This window comes from Suricata suricatta, chromosome 6 (genome assembly GCF_006229205.1).
Source record: "Suricata suricatta isolate VVHF042 chromosome 6, meerkat_22Aug2017_6uvM2_HiC, whole genome shotgun sequence".
Taxonomy (NCBI): domain Eukaryota; kingdom Metazoa; phylum Chordata; class Mammalia; order Carnivora; family Herpestidae; genus Suricata; species Suricata suricatta.
Window position 1 is genome coordinate 54,162,426 of NC_043705.1, and position 15,568 is coordinate 54,177,993.

The following is a 15,568-nucleotide window of genomic DNA, read 5'->3' on the forward strand; positions in this document are numbered from 1 at the left end:
TGGCGCCCCCAGACGGCCGGGAGGGGCCGGGGCCGGGGCCGGGCTGGGACACCGGCCGCCCAGCACCGCGGCGGCATCTGGCCCGCCGCTCTCTTCCATGGGCGTCGTCGGCTCGTCACTCCTCATTCTCTCCGTGGCGTCTGCGTTCGAGGGAGAAACAGGTAAGGACAGCACCAAAATCCCGGCCCCCTTTTCCTGCGGTCCTTTCGGGTAGTGCCTGGGGCTCTTTTTCAGTGTTAATTGTTTATTCCTCAGAAAATGCTCAACGTGTCCAGCCCTCCTTCCCTTGACTAGGAAGGCTCTTTGGAATCATGTAGGTCCGCAGCTAACGCGTACTTACACTAAAAACTGGGAAGCCAAGCTTCTTCAGTGGGAAAAGCCAGCTACATAAGTGCTGTTGTATGTATGAGTTTTAACTAGTCTCCTCTATTTTTAAAAATGTTTTTATTTATTTTTGAGAGAGAGAGCGTGAATGGGGGAAGGGCAGAGAGAGAGGCTAACACAGGATCTGAAGCAGGCTCCAGGCTCTGGGCGGTCAGCGCAGAGCCTCACGTAGGGCTCAAACCCACAAACCCTGAGATCATGACCAGAGCTGAAGTCACAGGCTTAACCGACTGAGTCACCCAGACGCCCCTGTCACTCTCTTTTAAAAAGTTACTGCCTTTTCAGAATAAGAGCAAGGTGTTGTGGGGTAGTTACGAAAAGTCCACTACACTACCAATAGAAGCGAGGCATGATTTTATTTATTTAGGTCTGCATGCTTTTATTTACTGCGGGGCCAAACTTGATCTCCTCGGGTGTTCAGGAGCAGAGAATGGCCCTGAACAAAGGCGGCAGTGAGATTATATGGACAGGACATGTCATCATTTAGTTAACCAATTATAATCCATAGCATTCCATGGTAGCCAATTACATTGTAATACACAAAGGCCATCTTTGGGGGGAACCTACACCTTTACGTTTCTATGTCCCTTTAAAATGACCAGTCATGGCAATGTAAACTGGTGCAGCCACTCTGGAAAACTGTGGCGGTTCCTCAAAAAACTATCCATAGAATTCCCTTATGACCCAGCAATAGCACTGCTAGGGATTTACCCAAGGGATACAGAAGTGCTGATGCATAGGGGCACCTGTACCCCAGTGTTCATAGCGGCACTTTCTACAATAGCCAAATCATGGAAAGAGCCTAAATGTTCATCACTTGATGAGTGGATCAAGAAGATGTGGTATATATACACAATGGAGTGTTACATGGCAATGAGAAAGAATGAAATCTGGCCATTTGTGGGTAAGTGGATGGACCTTGAGGGTGTCATGCTAAGTGAAATAAGTCAGGCAGAGAAGGACAGATACCATATGTTTGCACTCATAGGTCTAACAGGAGAAACCTAATGGAGGACCAGGGGGAGGGGAAGAGGGAAAGAGAGTTGGGGGGAGAGAGGGATGCAAAACCTGAGGGACTATTGAATACTGAAAAGGAACTGAGGGTTGAAGGGGAAGGAGGGGGAAAGAGATAGAGGTGATGGAGGAGGGCACTTGTGGGGAAGAGCACTGGGTGTTGTATGGAAACCAATTTGACAATAAACTATTTTAAAATAAAATAAAATAACCAGTCAGTTATACATCTAAGATATCGCGAGATGGGGATGATTTCTCACCAGTTAACTCAGGTCTTAGTAAAAGGGGTGGAGTTGCACTTAGCAAGCAGGTGGAAGTTACAGCTGATAACTTTAACAGGGAGCTACATAGGCTTTTATCCCACTGTTTCAGCAGTTACTATGCAGTTAGTCAGAACAGTGAATGGGGAGATGCATTCAGAAAGCAATTTACAGAAGCCAAAACAGCCGTTTCCATTTTACTCAGGTTTGTTAACCTATAACACAAGGCTTCCTTTCGTTTTCTTCTCTTAGTGTTAGGGAACAAACTGTAGAAACGAGACGGAAAAAAAAAGCTTTGGGAATGAAAAGTGTGCTTCTTAAACTTTAGGGGTGAAGTGCTAGTTGGATGGCCTTTTAAAAGCCTCCCAGTGAGGAAACTTTTCCAAAATAAATCTTTGTTTTGTGAATTTAAAAACAACGTGCTGATGAGCAAGATGGCAGCACCGAAAACCACTACAACTTTAGTTTTACAAATATATGTCTTTAGGAAAACAAAGATACAAAGTAATTTTCTAAATTGTTACCTTTAAATTGGGTTAGGCCATGTCCTGTGGGCCTTGGGGAGGGGGGTCCCTGTCATTGTCTCAGGGTTTCCAGCCAATGTTAAGTTCTCAGGCAGACCCACTGCAGCATGAATCCTGAGTTCTGAAGAACCATCAGCAGTGCTAGGAGTAAATTCAGAGGACAGGCAGTGAGTGAAAGAAATGCAGCAAACAGTCTCCTAAACACATACTAGAAATGCTGGCTAGCACCATGTTTGAATGTTCATTTTTTTCTGACCATGTCACAGGTGCTCCAGTTACAAAACAAAATTTGTTTTCTTTATTGCTCTTCTCCATGCAGTGTTCCCCTCTATATATTTAAAAAAACTAGATCAATACTTGTAATGAAGGAAGAAAATAAAGAAAAGTAATAGCTTCTTGCTCTGTCTGACAAATATGTTGTTAAAAAGATCCAAACACAACCCGGTGACTGTCACTGTAAAGTCTTTTCTGTTAAAACAATTTATCACAGCGGTAACCTATCAAATGAGTGGGGGGAGGGTAGAAAAGGTGAAGTTGATTCTTGAGGAAGTAACTTCACAAAGGACCAAATGTGTGATTCTAAACACACTTGTTTTGAAATTTTAAAAATAATAAGAGAACACGAGGAAGACTTGGAGCTCTTCTGAGAACTTATTTCAGGGGGACTGTCAAGACCAAGAGGCACCGTGAGGTAGCCAGTGGCCACGCAGACTGTCAGGGTTTGAACCAGCAGCAGTGGAAATGATATAGTTCCAGAATCTCTTTGGTTCAACTAAACTGGGAAAAATGGAAGGCAAAGTTGAGAACAGGAAAAATAAGTTGCTATAATAGCAGTAGTGTTTAGTGTAAGCTTTTATTTCAGTTGCTAAGCTTCATTACAGATACATTACAGATTTCTAAACCTCACTTTTTCCCCACCAAGCAAGTCTAATCAGGCATGACCTTTAACATATCACTTGCATTTTTAAAAGAAAGAACAAATTTACCAGAATCATCAAAAAAAAGGACAAGTACAAGGCTTCTTCTAACAAAAGAAGTAGCTATTAATATGTCTTCTGATACGAGAGGCATTGATTTGAATATGGTTACTCATGAAGGCCAATTACTATACAAAGTCTTTAAAAATTAAAGGCTAGACTTCCTCCAAGAGATTTACTGTATCTCTGAGGTCCGTAAAAGGGGCATAATAGGATGAGGAGGGGAGTTACAGACCAACTTCCAGAATAATTTTCTTTATGCTTAGTAAACATTATGGTTATGTCACATTATAGTTAGTAAAGAGACAAGATTTTAGTATTAGAACTTGTTTTTGTGACTCAATTTTACCTAAAAAAATTTTTTTTAGAAATTCTATTTCTTCTACATTGGAATCTGTTCTTATTATTATTATTATTATTATTCTGTTCCCTTTTTATTACTAGACATACACAAAAGTGGAGAAAATAGTATTATGAATACTTGTTTTTTAATAAATTAAAAGACATTTAAAGGCATTCTAGAATATCAAGACTATTGCTTTGAATTCCGGTATACTTCCTTAGCTGGGGGTTGAAAACTATACATAAACTGTAGACTGTCTTACCTGTGCCAAAGTCTGAGAGTGATCATTACTGATGTGCCCCTAAAAGTGCCAGAGGTGACCAATTAGTCATGCTTTACCTCCCTGCAAGATGTCTCTGGGTTTCTTCAAAATCTGGGATGCCCAGACGAGTGCCACACACGTGAATGCCATCTGTTGTAAGAGTGAAGGTGGAAACAAGAGTGAGGAGCACGGATTCTGATGTCTTAATCCCTTAGACCTAGTGGACTGCCTCATCTGGGCCAGGGACAAGCAGCAGCGTCAATGTCGGCCAGCGCAGCGCTGCCCCTCCGTGGGCGGCAGAGGGACATCCTCCGCCTCGGCAGGCCTTCGCTCTCGGAGGTCTTAACCGGTGGAAGGCAGCACAGTGCTGAACTGCCTCACCTTCTCAGCCCTCCGCACACAGCTACATTCTGGCTCAATGCAGTGTTCTGTTCAGACTGAGGATCTAAACAGTGACCAGCAGTCTGTGGCCACAAGTCCTAACAGCCTTCCTAGTTCTGCTAAACAACTCAGTGTGTTTCAACCTGCCCTACAGTGCAGAAGGAGGGAGGCCTCCTCGCCAACCATCTTGGCTTGGAAGAGAAGCCTCAATTTGGATCTTCAGTCACAACCCTAATATGCAAAGAGCTCTTACAAACTGTCAAGAAAAAGACACGTAACCCAATAGAAAAATGGGCAAGAAATATGAGTAGGCAAATGACCTAAGAACAAAATCACATGGCCAAGAATTTTGTGAAAAGATGCACGTCACTTCTATTCAGGGAAGTGCTATTATAGTAACAATAAGGTCTCATTTTAGATCCATCGCGCTAACAGAAATGAAGAGGTCTGTCAGCCAAAGCTAGAAGGGAGGCAAAGAAAAGAGTACGTTATGCATTACTAGTGGAGATATGAAGGCTTTTAGGAAAGCGATCTGGCAATTTCTATTAATTAAAAATAGATATAATCAGGGATCCCACTCCTGGCAATCTATTCTGTAAAACTAAAAGTACTAATATGTAATGTATTAGGATATTACAGTATTATTTGGAATGGCAAAAAAACTGGAAACATGGGAACGCCTGTGAGCTGGAGAATGGCTGGGTAAATAATGTGTGTTCACACCAGGGAATATTGTGCAGCCAAAGAATGGATTGGAAATCTTCTAGAAGACCTAAAGGGATTTCTGAAGGAACTCTTCAAGGAAAAAATCCAGATGAAGAAAAGTATATATAATATGTCATTATTATTAAATAATACAGAGATCTGTTTAGGTTATATAAAAATTTTATATATATCTGAAGAAAAATGAGGAAGGAGATCCACTGTTGACTGAGGGACAGCTGCGGGTGTGGTAGCTAGTGTGAGAGGAGAAAGAGAAGCAGTCAACACAAAAGAGAAAAAAGGTCCTAAGAAAGCGTGTGCATCTGTGGACACATCTAGGTAGACTATGTACCTTGCAGCGTCTACACATATGTAGAGAGCAAGATGGAGTCACTTGTGTTAGGCAAGGATGTAATGAATCAGGAAAACAGACAAGGTGAAGAGCTGAGAACAGACACTGCTAGGTCTGTTAACAGCCAGGGGCACCCAGAACTGATAACTAGAAAAGCCAAGAGAGCCTGCAAGAACTGAGAACTGATAACATTAGACCCAGAAGAAGTCTGAAAGGACTAGACTGATCAAATTCATTTAAAAAGGAAAGATTTTTGTAGCAAACTCCCAGATTCTCCAGACGCTAACCCTTCCACGTCCCACTGCATCAGGCAACTGCCGCTGAAGGTTCTGCCCGTTTCATTTCCGAAAGTGATAGAGATCCTCCACTGCTGGAACACGGTAAGCAGGAGGCGCAGAGTGGATCCACACTGGTCAAGGCCTCATCTCAGCTGTGTGCTCACAAACCGACTTGGCATTTCATTCAGTAACTTACCCCTTACTGTATCTTCATTGTTTTGTGTGTCATGTACGACACCAAGTTAAATGCGTGCTGAAATGTCTTTTGAGTTTGGGATTCTGAATCTGCTTTATGATTATGTTAACCTTACTTTATGATTAAGTAAAGCTGACATTGTAGAAAGACACGACTTTTGTACATGCCTTCATAGAGAGTTCGCGACAGCATAAATACAAAATAGGTTAATGAAACAATCCTCAGGTATGTGAGCGCAGGCTGGGCTAAGCAACCTTAACTATGGAGACTGGAGGGGACAGGCATATGGGGCATAATGTGTTGCCATCTGGCCATGGTGGGAACCCAGGGTGGAGGGTTGCCCAGTGTCAGGTGGCTTGCTGTGCCCAGCCTGAGCAGGAGAGTCTGTGTCCACAGGAGATGGAGGCGCCATGGAGAGCTGCCCCCCTCACTCATCTCCCTGGCACAGGCAGGCACTGCAGGGATGCTGCATTCAGTGTAATAAACCTGACTCGATTTTTCGTAGACCCAGCTCACCAAGTCCCCATTGTCAAGCCTCTAAACTGGTGGCTGAAATCAAATAATGCAAATAATCTCTCTGTTGGACTCTCCACTGCTATAGCATATAAATTCAAGGCATGACCAAAAAGAAGCTATCAGCATTTACTGCTCAAACATGCCCAAATTAAGATCTTAGTAGCTAAAGGCAGTATTATTTTTCTCTTTGACATCCTATTATTCAGTACAATAGGCAGTTTAAGTTGGAAGAATTCTCTTGAGGGTTTTTTAATATAAAAAAACAAAGAATCACAGATCTACCTTCCCTCCCCAACCAAATTTATTTTCATTTCCTAAATTGACCTGTATGCAAATTAGGTTGCTCACTTCTCCGGGAGAAAATAATGGGGTGGGGGGAGTTGATGGGGAGGTCTGGGTACCTGGAGCCCTTTGCTAGGCATTTCTTCCTTACCAAGTACCCAACAAAAACAGACACCTATTAACTATATGATTAGCTAATATGAAGAAAATAATAAGAACTCCTTAAATTTTTCCTTAGCTTTTTTCTTTTAGGGTAGAGCTGTTTTTGTTTTGTTTTTGTGTTTATTTTTGAGAGAGAGAAAGAGCACACATGCACATATGAGCAGGGGAGGGGCAGAGGGAGAGAGAGAGGGAGACAGAATCCAAAGCATAAAACCTAATATGTGGCCCGAACCCACGAACCATGAGATCATGACCTGAGCGGAAGTAGGATGCTCAACAGACTGAGTCACCCAGGTGCCCCTTTCCTTAAACACTTTTTAAATTATAAAAAAAGTGCCAGTGAATGTGATTATTTTGCTTATATCCATTCACTCCATCCACTCTCATTCAAGTTGCTCATTGTGCACCTGCTCAGGGTCAGGCAAGGGCTTACTACCAGGATACCAAGAACCACACAGTCTATCTCCTCCAGAAGCTCACCACCTGGTGAGGAGAGATGCTTCCAGCCATAATTCTGATACAGGAGGTAAAGGTCAGAGCAGTATTCACTCATGAGGGTGAATTCCATCACACGGTGTCCATGCTGGGCAAAGGCTAGGCCTTGGGGGCCCTACACTGTTCATGCAGAGATTCCTGCTTCAGCATCACTTCCCTTCCCTACCTCCTACAGGGCCCAAAAACACTGCCACTAGTGCTGACTCTCTTTAGTCTTATAACTAGGCTTCCAAGCTCATATTTTATCTTTATTTTTTTTATGTTTATTTTGCGAGAGAGAAAGAACATAAGTGGGGAGGGGCGGAGAGAGGTGAGACAGAATCCCAAGTAGGATCCGTGCTGTCAGCACAGAGCCTGACATGGGGCTCAGTCTCACAAACCCTGAGATCATGATCTGGGCCAAAATCAAGAGTCGGACAGTTAACCAACTAAGCCACCCAGGTGCCCCCCAGCTCATATTTTAAAATAAAATTTCTGCTTTTCTTCTTAAGTAGGTTTCATGCCATACAACATGAGTCGGGTACTCTACCAACTAAGCCAGCCAGGTGCTCCTAAAAAAAATTTCTTGATGCTAAATGGAAGTAGCTAGCATGAAATCAACAGTGGAGATGTTTTAGTCCAGTTTCAGAGGGGAAAAAGCTGAAAGAAAAGTAGATTTCAGTTATATCACAGAAGAGGGGAGAGTTAAGAGTGCCACCCTCTGCTCTTTCCCATAGTGAGTTTCATTTGAGTATCCATTACCTGGAAGGGATGACAAGAAGGTTAAAACCTGTGGAAGATAATACATTCACATGAATTACTTCAAACTACATTTGAAGTTTTATTTGCAGTTCTCTGAAGGTCTAGTCTTCGAATAGCCTATCAGATTAAAATGCAGATTCTTCAGTATGATCTCCCTGAGTATCAGTATAGAGAATAAGGGAGATCAAAACCTGGATGAGTAATTTGTGTAAATCTATGTGTATATACATAAAATACACGACTGTAACATTAAGAGTCCTCCTGTAAAACAAGTTAATTATTTTTATTTTATACTTACTTTAACATAGACAAAATATTAAGCAGGCTAAAGCCCAAAGAATCAGGCACTCTTCTCAAAAGGGAATAACAAATGAATTATAGCTGTATTTGTCCTTCCACAGCCAAGGCGAAGCACTTCAGAGGGATTAATCTGGCAGAGTTACAAACAAATATGTGTAGGTTGAGCCTGGATCTTAGTAAGAAATTCACACTAATGCGAAATCCACACAGACTTATGTGGAAACAGTAAGAACATTTTCATTTACTTCATTCACCAGTAACTTTAATCAAAGCAGAACATAATAACTAAACAATTAGTCTTGACAATTTTTCCAAATACCAAGGAAACCACAATTCATTCATCTGTTACTTGTCCATCTCTGTAGAAATATTAGTTTACTACCATGAAATAATCTGTTTATAAACAAATAGAGACAGTTAGAAAAACTAGTCTGGAATCACCAGGCTGAAGACTTAGATGAAGTTAAAAAGCAAGTAAAAATGCTTCCAAACTGTAAAGTGTGGATACTAGGCTCAGACAAGAAGGGGGTAAGTGTGAAAATATTAGATAAAGGTTACACATGGACTGTAAAAAAAATTTACTGCCCACAGCTAATCGTATGGAGAGTCAGAGATGTTCTCAACATGTCTTAACTCTTAGGTACCTCTAGCATTAGCTAAAAGGCTCTGATGTATTCTCTCTTTATTAATGCATGTTTAAAATGAAATTTTCCACCCTAAAGTGGACTTTTATTTCAGGCCTACATTACTTTAATACATGTTCCTGAAAAAAAGGGTGTTGATCCATTTTGTTTTGCAAAATGCATACTTTGATATGAATTAGAAGAATTTAAGGCTACTCTACTCTGAAGGCCTTTGCAACATAATTTTAAACTGAGAATTACCTTGTTTTGGCTCTTGGCCCTTTTGCACATTGTTGAATATTTTTTATTGTCCTTTACCTCAAACTATTTTTGGCCAAAAAGGGTGTACAAATAATACATTAATGTGAAGTGCATAAAATAATTATCCTAATTATGTCAATTTATTAAGCTCTTTCTACTTAAACACCATATCCATATAGTCTTGGCTAATTAGAAGTTTGGATGGTGGTTATTTTTTTCTTTCATGGAAGGAAAAATAATTTTGCTTGGTGACCTTTGGGCATTTGGCTAGTGTAAGATTACTTACAGCAAACTGCTCCTGTATACTCAGAGAGGATCAGAAAATTCTTTTGTTTGAGTATCATGGAGGTGGGGGCTGGGATTGTTTGAGCATTTGGCTAGCATTCCGTTTCTCTTCTCTAAAATTAGAGACATTGAGAAAGTCTCAGAGAAAAGAGCACACTACAGGGCACCCAACCACTTGTGCTGTTAAAAGTGTGACTGCAAAAAAGGCAATTTTACCCCAAAGGAGGGCAGATGATTTTCGATATCCCCAAATAACTTTCTTTAAGGGAGACTGTGGAGAAGGAGCAAAAATGAGGTGTTGAAACTGATCGGTGCCTTTATTCAGAATTTGGGGTCACACGCATCTTTTACACTAGGGACAACCTCACCACAGCGAAGGAAGGGCACGTCCGGCAGCCTCTGCACAAGCCAGCCTGTGATAATACTGGACAGTGGCGTTTGCGGGTCCAGGGCTCACCTGCGGCGCCAGAGGCCCGTGGCTGGTCCCCCCCAGCCCCAGCCCCGCTCCTTTCGCAGCGCCCCTCCTCCTCCCTGGCCCCTGGCCTGCCGCGACCTGACCCAGCCTCCGGGAGCGCCACAGCATGCGTGGCGGTGCACACTCACCCCATCACCCCCGAAGCGTGGTGGGAGTGGAAGGCGGGCTGGAAGTCTGGAATCGCCGGTCCCCTCCAGGATCCTCGCAGACATTTTGTCCAGTGCGGAAACCTCCGCGTGTCTCCCTTAAAGACACAGCGTTCAATTCGCGAGTCTGGGGGTGAAAGGGGCGATGGGAACATGTGACCTATAGGGGAAAGGGCTGGGGAATCACTCCTTATCCATCCAGGTTCACCAGTGACAGACTTGTGGTTGCCAAGGTTTAAAAATGTTGCGATTGTTTAGTGCTTTTAAAAAATGTAATTTTTATTTTCTACCTTTACATTAATCTTCCAAGACCTGGATTCCTATCCTGAGTCTGAGTGCAGTTTGCACCCTTTCAGGTTCAAGGTGTCTGATGGAACCACGGTCTGGACAGATAAAGGTAGGGTTTGTTGGTGCTCTGAAACTTAATAACGCTAGTGCTAGCCTATCAGTCACCTTTTCATGGCTTGTGTTGAGATAACAACCTCTACACCCCAGTTATTTACAATAACAAAGATTCAATTACATCTGCTGCAGGCAGCTACGGCTCTGTTCCACTAGTTTCCTTTACTCCAGGCTCCAGGTTGAAAGACCAACTTTTTTGGGATACACTCACCTCACTGTGTGCTGGAATGAACTTTGAGGGAAGAGGAGTCCTGGTTTGTAGTGTTTGCTATGTCCGTGATGTAAATACTCGCACCATGGCTGATTTCAAGCTACTTTCAACAAGTTTAACAAGAGACTTGCCTAATCTGGAAATGTTACCATCAGCTCTTATACACCACTGGCTGCTCTTAAAACTTGGAACAGCTCACATTCTGGGCACCTGGATTCAGCTCACATGTTATTGGCCAAATCAAGTCATATGACAAACCTGTTGTCAATGGGCTAGAAAGTACACTCTTAAAAGGAAACCTTGCAAATTATAGACAATGGACAGAGACTGTACAATCCTCTTAAAAGGAGGACAGGGAATTCTTGGTTACAATAATATAATCCACTTTACATGATTTGGTTCAAGTAATTTTTTTCAACCTTTTTTTCCTCTATAAATTAGAACATTTTCTAAGTTTCAAAGTGCATTAATGGAATTTCTCCTTACCATTCCAAGAATGGTTTCAGAAGAAACTGGTTGGGTATCTTAAAAGAGATAATTTTGCAATGTGAAGATTAACTATCAGGTTAATGTTTTTCTTCTCAGCAGGACACTTACTGCTGTGGATGTCTGATTAAAAGAATAGTAACACGTATAAATGAATCTGGTTAAGTCGTCTCTTATTCATGACTTAATTCATAAACAAATTTTTAAAGTTTATTGTATCTGGCAATCCTTTTAGCAAGAGGCTTTATTACTTTGAGTACTTTAAAAATCCATTTGGCTTCAGACTGACCATGTAATGAGGTACATGATATTTTCATTAGTTCATAGAATAGTTTTTAGTAATTGCTGGTTATGAGCAAAGCACTATCCTAAACCTGAGTAGGAGTCTGGAGATTTGAGAGACCATTCGTGCCTTCAGGAAGAGTATACTTCAGTAAGACAGTGAGACAAATGCAACTCTAAGAGGAAACATTCAAATGCCACACCAATTTGAGAACAGCTACATTTTGTTTTTTTAACTGGCAGCATCTAACCAAGACTTGAAAAAGGCTAGGATTTGGACTCCTGAAATTGCATGTTTGTTATCCTAGCAAGATGTATTTTGGATTTATTTTCAAAGTCCAGAAAAATTAAGCCTTTCTTTTCTCTGAGTCAATACTTAAACTTTCTTATAATCTAAAACCTCTTTCTTATAGTTTTAAATTAAATTTTAAATAAATTATGCTATATTATTTATATATATATATATATATTTCTCAATACCTAATAACTTTGCCCCACATTCTTTGTTCAAGTTTCAGCAAGGAAAATGCTCTTCAATTCTTGTTTTGGTAGTTGCAGTTCCCCTAACTTTCATCACGCATTTTATTTTTTAAAGTTTATTTATTTGAGAGAGAGAGAGAGAATGAGTGGGGTAGGGGCAGAGAGAGAGAGAGAGACAGAGAATTCTAAGCAGGCTCTGCACTGGCACAGCACAGAGCCTGATGTGGGGCTTGAATTCTTGAATTGTGAGATCATGACCTGAGCTGAAATCAAGAGTCAGATCCTTAACTGCTTGAGCTACCCAGGCGCTCCCATCTTGCATTTAACAATAAGTAAATAACATTTAGTTTTCTTCAGAAGACTTCATTTCTCTCCCCTGCTCTGGAAGTTGGCAAAGCATTAAGACCTGCACTTTATTGGCAAAACAGAATATTTACTCACCAGATGCTTGCCAAAGATTATAGCCTTGAAATCTGCTGTCTGACCTTAAAAGAACCCATCGTGAGAAAACTATTTATGCAGATTACCTCAAAGACATAAAATTATTCAGCTGTGTACTTGGACCATTCTATACTCTTTTGGTTCATTCTATATGTACTTTTGGTTTGTAGTTTCCTTGTAGAATTTTTGTCTGGTTTTGGTTTCAGAGTAATATTGACCTCATAAAATGAGTTGAAGAGTATTCCTTCCTCTTTCTAGAAGAGTTTGTGAAGAAGTGGTGTGTTATTATTATTATTTTTTAATGTTTGGTAGAATTCAACAGTGAAGCCATTTGGGCCTGTGCTTTGTGAAAGTTTCTTGTTTACTAATGCAGTCATTTCATTTGTTATAGGTCTATTCACATCATCTTCCTTATTTTTTTATTTTTAAACATTGTTAAAAAAATTAGAGAGCACACCCAAGTGGGAGAGAGGGGCAGAGGGAGTGAGAGAGAGAGAGAGAGAGAGAGAGAGAGAGAGGGAGGGAGGGAGAGAGGGAGAGAGAGAATCGGTAGCAGGCTTTATGCTTATCATGGAGCCCAATGTAGGTGCTAATCCTATGACCCTGGGATCACAAGCTGAGCCAAAATAAAGTTGGACACTCAACTGAGTCACCTAGGTGCCCCAGTCTTTTCCTTCTTGAATCAGTTTTGGTAGTTTGTATCTTTCTAAGACTTTTTACATTTCCTCCAAGGTGTCTAATGTGTTGGTACCTAGTATTCCTTTATTAAACCTTTTTAAAAATTTCTGTAAGGTTGGTAGTAATGCCTCCTTTTTCATTTCTGATTCCTAGATGTGCACCTTGTAGGAAATAGCTCCATAAAATTTCTTATCAAGGCTAGTTAGGGTCATGATGTCATCCCCTGTAGTTGTCCATTGATTCCCACAGTGGTGGTGGTGGTGTTTTTTTTTTAATGTAAGACATAGAGAAGACCATTCTCTGATCTCTCAGTGTCATGAAAATCTGTGCATCCCCTGAACAAATAGGACCTTTAAAAAAAGGGTTTTTTTTTTTTACATTTATTTATTTTTGAGAGACAGAGTAAGACTGTGTGTGAGCAGGGGAGGGACAGAGAGACAAGGAGACACAATCTGAAACAGCCTCCAGGCTCTGAGCAAGCATTTAGCACAGAGCCCAATGCGGGGCTCCAACCCACAAGCCATGAGATTGTGACCTGAGCCGAAGTCAGACACTTAACCAACTAAGCCACCCAGGTGCCCCCAAATAGGACCTTTTAATCCTGTGGGCACTGTGGATCATTTAACAGACTGTTTCCTTGCCTCAGCTGCTAGGAAGAGACTAAGAGTCAAATATGGGATGCCTACCCTATTAGTTTTCTAGCACTGCTGTAACAAAGTACCACAAACTCATTGGCTTAAATAATGGAAATTTATCCTCTCACAGTTCGAAAGGTTATAAGTCCAAAATCAAGGTGTCAGCAAGGCCATGGTCCCTCTAAAACGAGTAGAGAGGAGGGCCTGGGTGGCTCAGTTGGTTAAGTGTCCGACTTTGGCTCAGGTCATGATCTCAGGATTCCTGGGTTTGAGCCCCACGTCAGGCTCTGTGCTGACAGCTCAGAGCCTGGAGCCTGCTTCAGATTCTGTGTCTCCCTCTCTTTCTCTGCTCCTCCTCTGCTCATGTTCTGTCTCTCTCTGTCTTTCAAAAATAAGTAAACATTAAAAAAAAATAAAAATAAATGAGTAGAGAAAATCCTTTCATGCCTCTTCCTAGCTTCTGGTGGTGGCCAACCATCCTTGCTTTCTTTGAAGCTATATCACTCCAGTCTCTACCTCTCTTGTCACATGGTCTTCTCCTTTGTGTGTCTGTATCCAGGTTTCCTTCTTCTTATAGAGACCCCAGTCATATTAGATTAAGCCCTACCCTCATGACCTCATCTTAACTTGGTTACATCTGTAAACATCCTATTTCCAAATAACCCCAGGTTTGGTGCCTGGGCTTTGGACATCAACATATCTTTTTCTGGGCGGGGATGGTACACAATTCAACTTGTAACACTTACCTACCAACTCCTGTGCCAATCTTTTATTTTCCTTTTGTCCTGATACCCTTGATTACTTAGTTTTTTTCTTAATTATATGCATCTTGGCAGAATTTGAAGGAAATAAAGCAGAAAGGAAGGAAGAAAGGAGGGAATAAAAGAGAGAAAGAGGAAGAAAAGTTTGCCAAGAAAAATCAGACATGGAACTCGGGGAGCAGAGTTGCAGGAATGGGGAATGGGATGGGGCAGACTGACTGGAAAAGTGTTCTGAGAATTACTCTTTTAGGGAGAATGGGAGCAGTGGTTAGCAGCTACCTACAGCTCAGCTGACCTAGAGAAAAGTGGCAGGTAGATTTAAGAGCTAAGAATTGGGAGAAGGGTATGATCTAGCTAACTTTTAAAAAATATTTATTTGCTTCCTTACTTATTTAATTCTGGTGTAGTTAACATACAGTGTTCTATTACTTTCATGTGTACAATACAGTAATTGGGCAATTCTATACATTATTCAGTGCTCATAATGATAAATGTACTCTTCGTCCCCATCACCTATTTCACCCACCCCTCTAACCACTTCCCTCTGGTAATCATCCGTTTGTTCTCTGTAGTTAAGAGTCTTTTTAGGGTTTGTCTCTTTTTTTCTTTGTTCATTTGTTTTGTTTCTTGGATTCCACATATGAGTGAAATGACATGGTATTTGTCTTTCTCTGACTTATTTCATTTAGCATTATACTCTCTAGCTCCATCCATGTTGTTGCAAGTAGCAAGATTTCATTCCAATCTAGCTACTTGAAAGCCTACGCAGTGTTGAGATCCCATGTATTCAAGTTACTGGGGACACAGACCCATAAATCATTGATTTAATGCATACAGTTTACCCTAGAGGACAGTACCCTATCCCTATAGAGCATTGTTCCCCAAATGACATCTTAGCTGACAGTTTAATAGGCTGTTCTAATGGTATATCAGGCTAGTTGCTTCTGGATGTGTATATTTTATAGAATCAGTCAAAGGTACCAAATAAGCCAAGTCTCCTCTTTCATCTATGCCTTATTGTAATCCATTACAGGTGAGAATCTTTTTTCTACCATTACAGCCCTCCAAGAGTTATCATCATTCCCTTACAACTAGGAACGGGGTTCTTGGTGCCATCAGATGGGTAAATAATCCAGTTCAAGAATCCCATCCTGAGGTTTGGAGGTTCTAAGCTTCTCCTTTCTGGAGCAACTCTGGTACCTACTCTCTTATTTGTGGTTCTGCCAAATGCAG

At 41.3% G+C, this 15,568-nt stretch overlaps 1 long non-coding RNA gene and 1 other non-coding gene across 3 annotated transcripts; both read right to left on the reverse strand.

Annotated features, from left to right (window-relative positions):
• Positions 1 to 87: 87 nt before the first annotated feature.
• LOC115294547 lies at positions 88 to 10,026 on the reverse strand. 2 transcript variants are annotated; one of them, XR_003909948.1, is made up of 4 exons: positions 9,942 to 10,023; positions 3,765 to 3,914; positions 2,183 to 2,323; positions 88 to 140 (listed from the first exon to the last, which is right to left on the reverse strand). It is a non-coding gene; the product is annotated as an uncharacterized LOC115294547 (long non-coding RNA). The 2 variants fall into 2 exon arrangements; XR_003909949.1 differs by lacking the exon at positions 3,765 to 3,914 and having other exon boundaries at positions 9,942 to 10,026.
• On the reverse strand, positions 4,023 to 4,160 carry LOC115295123. Its single transcript, XR_003910347.1, has one exon. It is a non-coding gene; the product is annotated as a small nucleolar RNA SNORA47 (small nucleolar RNA).
• Positions 10,027 to 15,568: the final 5,542 nt, after the last annotated feature.